We start from the raw sequence: 6,000 nt of genomic DNA on the forward strand, positions 1-6,000 counted from the left end.
CACGCGCCACCATGCCCAGCTAATTTTTTGTAGTTTTAGTAGAGACGGGGTTTCACCATGTTGACCAGGATGGTCTCGATCTCTTGACCTCGTGATCCACCCGCCTCGGCCTCCCAAAGTGCTGGGATTACAGGCGTGAGCCACCGAATAGTTCATTTAATAACAGTGTTGTCTGTTGCTATTTGAGAAAGAGAAAACAAAAACGAAAAACCTGACAGGGGGCTCCAAATGATGCAGTGTGTCTGTGCTTACGGTGGAGGGGGCAGCCACTGGTACGGCAATGGATTCAACAGTGGATTAGGAATACCCGTGGTGGGTTTGTTTGTGTATGCAAGTTTTGCTTTTGTTTCTTCTTCAAGGCTGAGGTCTGTAGAACAAGAGTCTGGGATGAGACGGGGGTGTGTGCAATGTAAATGGAGAGAAATGTGGGCTATAAATGAAAGTCACAGGAATTCTAAAACCGACAAAGCAGAAATATCACAACCCTGTCCTAGAGGCAGCTGATACAGAGTCACTCTTATCTCTTCGCTCTGCGGAATTTCACTTGGGAGGCAAGAGCCAGGGCTTAGCAGGCGACATCCAATAGCTATCAAAGTTGACACTTAGAGCTAAGGCCTCTTCCAGCACGACTCCCTGGCGACCCTTACCCCGCCTCCTTTCCTCTTCTGGGAAAGAAAGAGAGGGGGACCCACAGCCCCTCCCATGCCCAGCCCCGCAGTGGAGTCTGGGATTGTTGCCCAGGGAAATAAATCTGTTTCATCCCCCAGAACCTTCCTGCCTAGCCTTATCAGGAATTTGGTTAAAACCACCAAAAGCAGCCTAAAAAGTGAAAGAAGTCAAATTCCAAAAGAAGGGTATATAGTCATATGCCATATCATGGTGTTTTGGTCAGTGACAGCCCACGTATACACTAGTGTTCCCATAAGACCATAATTCTGTATTTTCACTGTACTTTTTCTATGTTTAGATGCACAAGTCCTTGCACTGTGTTACAGCTGCCTACAGTATTCAGGACAGTATCATGCTATACAGGTTTGTAGCCTAGGAGCAGCAGGCCATACCACATAGCCTAGGTGTGTAGTAGGCTCTGCTATCCAGCTTTGCTAGGTGCACTCTATGATGTTCTCACAATAACGATGAAATTACCTAATGTCACACTTCTCACAATATCTCCCAACTTAAGCGATGTATGACTCTACTTAAAACAGGGAAGAATAAAGAATGAAGGCAACAGTAGCCCAAGACTAAGATATCCCAGGTGCCAAGATGGTCACTTGGATGGAGGCAACTACTTTGCCCACTCTAGGGGATACCACAGGGATGGGATGGGGTCAGCAGAGAGGAGGCCTCAGCAGGAGGCCCTGAATGCTTTCACTCCACCTGGAGATCCTTCCATGGAAAACCTCTAATTCAAAGGGTTTGTGGGCTTGAACAATATGTAATAATTACCTAACTCACAGACTATGAATAACTTAAGGTGATCATTTATTTACACCTTATTTTTTTTTACTGAGAAATGACAGATATACTGAAGTGCACAAATCTTAAGTGCATATACAAAATGTTACACTGGCAAGTACTCATATAATCATCAGCTGGATCAAAAAATAGAACATTTACAGCCTGCCAAGAAGGCTTCTTGGTCCCCTGGAGCTGATCTTTTTGCAGATTGCTGTCCTGAGTTAATCTCTCCTGCAAGGACTTGTCAACATGCCTTAAGGATGGAGAGCTAGGACTTCCCCCAGCTTATGAGACAGGTTTTATGGCTGCTTTGGTGCATTATGACTCGTGTCAGTGTTTTCTATGTCACAGAATTCAGTTTCGGCTCTGCTTTTGTTTCAACAAACCACCTGGCAGTGAGGTTCAGGAGCAAAGAACTTATGGCCCTCCCTTTCCTCTAAATCACAGAGGCCACCAAATCCAACAGGTGCAAAACACCAGATAGACTTGTGTCAGTTCAAAAATGCTGTTTGTGCCTCTGAGATGACTTTCATCGTCTCTCACAACTGCCGCCCACCTTTGAGAAGATGATGGGTCACTGTGTGAAAAGGTAGTGTTTTGGTTAAAAGTCAAACGGGCACATGACATCCAAATGTAAGCTGTCCTGGGGTTTCCATTAGGAAAAGAGAACCCTGATTTCTACCCAGAATGGAGAAAAATAAATGACCAATGCACTCTCAAGTATTTTGGCAACAAAGGCTGACTTTAAGACTCATTTTAGTAGGTTTCACTTAGGAAAGATGACACAATTTGGGAAAAGATGTAAAGGAGACATATACGTGTGCTGGAAGGAGTCAGACCTAGGTTTGAATTGGTGCTTCCTTATTACAAACTCTGTGAACCTTGACAAATGTATTAAGCTTTGATTTCTATTTTTTCCTGCATAAAATGGGGAATAATAATAGCCACCTCAGAAAATTAGAAGGATTTGGTCAGGTGCAGTGGCTCATGCCTATAATCTCAACAATTTGGGAGGTGAAGGCGAGTGGATAACTTGAGGTCAGGAGTTTGAGACCAGCCTGGCCAACATGGTAAAACCCCATCTTCACTAAAAAAATACTAAAATTAGCCAAGCGTGGTGGCATGTGTCTGTAGTCCTGGCTACTTGGGAGCCTGCGGCAGGAGAATTGCTTGAACCCGGGAGGCACAGGTTGCAGTGAACTGAGATTATACCACTGCACTCCAGCCTGGGTGACAGAGTGAGACAGACAGATGGGAGGGAGGGAGGGAAATTAGAAGGATTAAATGAGAAAATGAGGATACAGTGTCTGGCTTTAGAATAGAATACACACTCAAATGATGCAAAGGCCCATTGCCTCCTCTCTCGTGGCTTCCTGAAAGTGGCAGGTGCAGCACAAGATAAGAAGCTCTAACCCTCCTCCAACTACAAACAAATAAAGACGACAGAATCTTAAAACGTGTATGTCCTTCAACATATTAACATCTCCCAAAATCCATAACATGAGTGTGAACTGACTAGTGTTAAATCATTAAAGCAGCGTGCCTGCTTTTGAAGAAGATACAAATGCAGAAAGATAAAAGCCACAGAATTCATCACCACCAGCTCTCCAAAATATTATCTGGCAGGTTGCAAAGAGTGGCATATAACACAGCTACTTATTAACCCATTAGGCCTGGGGGTCTGCACTCAGACACTTGGCCACGTTTTGCTTGAGAAACAGATTTTGCTTCCACAGTTGGAAACGACTTTTATGAAGGCCAGATGGCATATAATTCCAAACATATAAAGAAATTATGTCCTGAATTGATACTAAAAAATTTTAAAGTGGGATATCTATTTCTGGTCTTTGGTAAAATAAAATTATTCAAATCCTAGATATGCATCTTTTTACAAATGGTGCCCTTGGAAACATCCTGATTTCAAAAATGTTACATGGTCAAAAGCAGCACTTTGGCTATTTGGCTTTAAGCACCACAGACCAGAGATTCAGCATCTGATGTTTCTGGAAGCAGGTTCTAATCACAACAGTTTCAGATACTGACTGGTGATCCTGGACCTCTGTCTGAACTGCTGTCCACGCGTCCAAAGTATCTGAACTGCTGGCCTGATCCAAAGGCACCATATCTGCCTGTTTCTGGAAGATGAGTACTAAGGCTCAGTGTGCATAGAAGTCACCTCCTTAAAGTCAAACAATTCCTCCATAAATGACTTTTTTTATCTTATTCTCACATTTGGCAAGACAGGAGTCAAGAGGCCTAAAGACTCAAATGCTTACTCTGGCACATTCAGAGTACCCATTTCTATTCCCTGCGCCATCCATGACCTTCACAATTTACTTCTTCAGGGAAGATCAGATTGCTCAGAGCTCAATCTAGCAACAGAAATGCACCCGGATGTCTATTTGAAGTGTGCAGCTTCCATGAGACAAAAAGTTGGACAGTGGTATCTGGTTGTCAGTTTATGCTGGAACCATTTATTTGTCATCACTGAGTAAACAAAACAAGTGTTTAATACCAGTCATTAGACAGAATCGTGGAGCCTAAGAATGAATTCTAGCCCAAGCTCTTCCTTAAACAAAGCAAGAACTCCTTCTATAACATGGCTAGATCATCACTTCTTGTGATAGAAATAAGGCACTCCATTTCACTTTTTGTTTTTTTAAAAATCTATTCTAGATAGTTTGTCACTATTTAGAGCTGAAATAATTACTCACTATAATTTCACACACTGCTCCTAGATTTGCCTTTGGCAGCTACACAGAACAAGACAGACCATTTTTTTAAACCGTAACCTTCACTGAAACCACCACCGTCCCCACATCCCACCCAGCAAATCTTTTCTTCTCCAGACTAAACAGCCTTATTGTCACCATCATCCATTTCTTATGGGACATGGATCAAGAGCCCTTGAGATCCCAGATGTTCAACTCTAATCACACTTCAATTTGTGCTTCTCTGACATTGATGCCCAGATTTAACAACAAGCTCCAGGGGTGGTCTGGACAGAGCTGAAGAGAAGGCAATGACAACCTTCTCAGCCTGAAACACACTGCAATTGTTAATACTGCTGGATTTGCCTTAGCTTTGGGGGAAGCCGCATTTCTTTCCAGCCCTCAGTGTTCTTACTGGGACTGTCAGGTCATAGGGATTCCTCAGAAGTAGGGCTTCCTTCTTTCTGAACAGGGCTCCTTTACTTCCTTTAACTAAAATTCAGGACTTGACTGTTCTATTATTATTACCATCATTATACTCATTATTAAATTATCTCATGTTAATTTTGAACCATGTGAAGATATTTCTGGGGACCAGTGGTCACTGGCTGACTTCTTTGTTACAGCATACATAGATTGCACAGGCATATGAATTCTATACTCACCCAAGAAAATTATACTTGGAGATTTAGTAAGGAGAAGAGCATCCAGGACATGGAGGTCTCTGTAGCCTGACATTAATTTGTTTGTTAATTAGCATTTCTGCATAGAAATTTGCCATCCCACTGTAAATACCCATACTTTATAGTCTACAATTTGTCAAAGTGTCCAGATCCACCTTCTTCAAAGTCTTCCAGATCCATATTTAAAATGCAGATTTTGCTCCACTTTAGATGAGTTGAATCAGAATTTCTGTCTAGGGATGGGCCTGATAATCTACATGTTTAACATGTGCCCTGGGTGATTTTTGCCTACATTAAAGTTTGAGAACACAACTGACTTAGCCTATAGCTTTTAACCCTTCTTATCTGACTCTGAGCCAATCCTTCTATTTGTGTATGTGTGATGTGGCAGAGGGTAGGAAGCTAAAACGCTCTTTCACTGTCCTACTCCTGTGGTTTTTAAAGAGTGGCCCTCAGACTTGCAGCATCAGTATCATCTGGGACATTGTAAGGAATGCAAAATCTCAGAACACAGACCTACATAATCAGGACCTGAGAGTGGGAACCAGGGATCTGTTTTTCACAAGATATCCAAGAACCACTGTCACAGGTTAATATCACATCCATGGCATAGAATCTTTAGGCCTCTGGTATACAGCAGGTCCACAAATAATATTGTTTTATTTAACTTCATTATTTAGAAGTTTGGTGATGTTTTTAACTCGAAATGGATTAAAGGGAAAAAAAAGAAGCTTGGTGATGTTTTTTGCAACCAGAAACATGCCACAGCAAATATACCATTGTTTTTATCAATTAGCCTATGGCAAAATTAGCTTTATACATCGTTTCACTTAAAGTCACCGTTTCTGAGAACTTATCAATGAAGATACATGAGGACTTACTGTCACGGATTGGAGTAGACCCCGAGTTCTTTTTTTTTTTTGAGACGGAGTTTTGCTCTTGTTACCCAGGCTGGAGTGCAATGGCGCGATCTTGGCTCACCACAACCTCCGCCTCCCGGGTTCAGGCAATTCTCCTGCCCCGGCCTCCTGAGTCGCTGGGATTACAGGCACGCGCCACCATGCCCAGCTAATTTTTTGTAGTTTTAGTAGAGACGGGGTTTCACCATGTTGACCAGGATGGTCTCGATCTCTTGACCTCGTGAT

The 6,000-nt window shown here is 42.6% G+C and overlaps 1 protein-coding gene across 5 annotated transcripts in view; it reads right to left on the reverse strand.

The window, feature by feature from the left end:
* Positions 1-6,000, reverse strand: part of OSBPL3 (oxysterol binding protein like 3) — a 191,208-nt gene that overhangs the window by 98,875 nt on the left and 86,333 nt on the right. Inside the window, exon 1 of one of the 5 annotated variants that reach the window (XM_037737917.1) lies at positions 5,737-5,760. The exons of the other annotated variants lie outside the window; for them this stretch is intronic. The gene's annotated coding sequence lies outside the window, so the exon portion shown is untranslated. Of the gene's footprint in view, positions 1-5,736; positions 5,761-6,000 lie in introns of those variants that run through there. 5 annotated transcript variants of the gene reach the window in all.

Source organism: Cebus imitator, unplaced genomic scaffold (genome assembly GCF_001604975.1).
Source record: "Cebus imitator isolate Cc_AM_T3 unplaced genomic scaffold, Cebus_imitator-1.0 Scaffold45, whole genome shotgun sequence".
NCBI lineage: Eukaryota > Metazoa > Chordata > Mammalia > Primates > Cebidae > Cebus > Cebus imitator.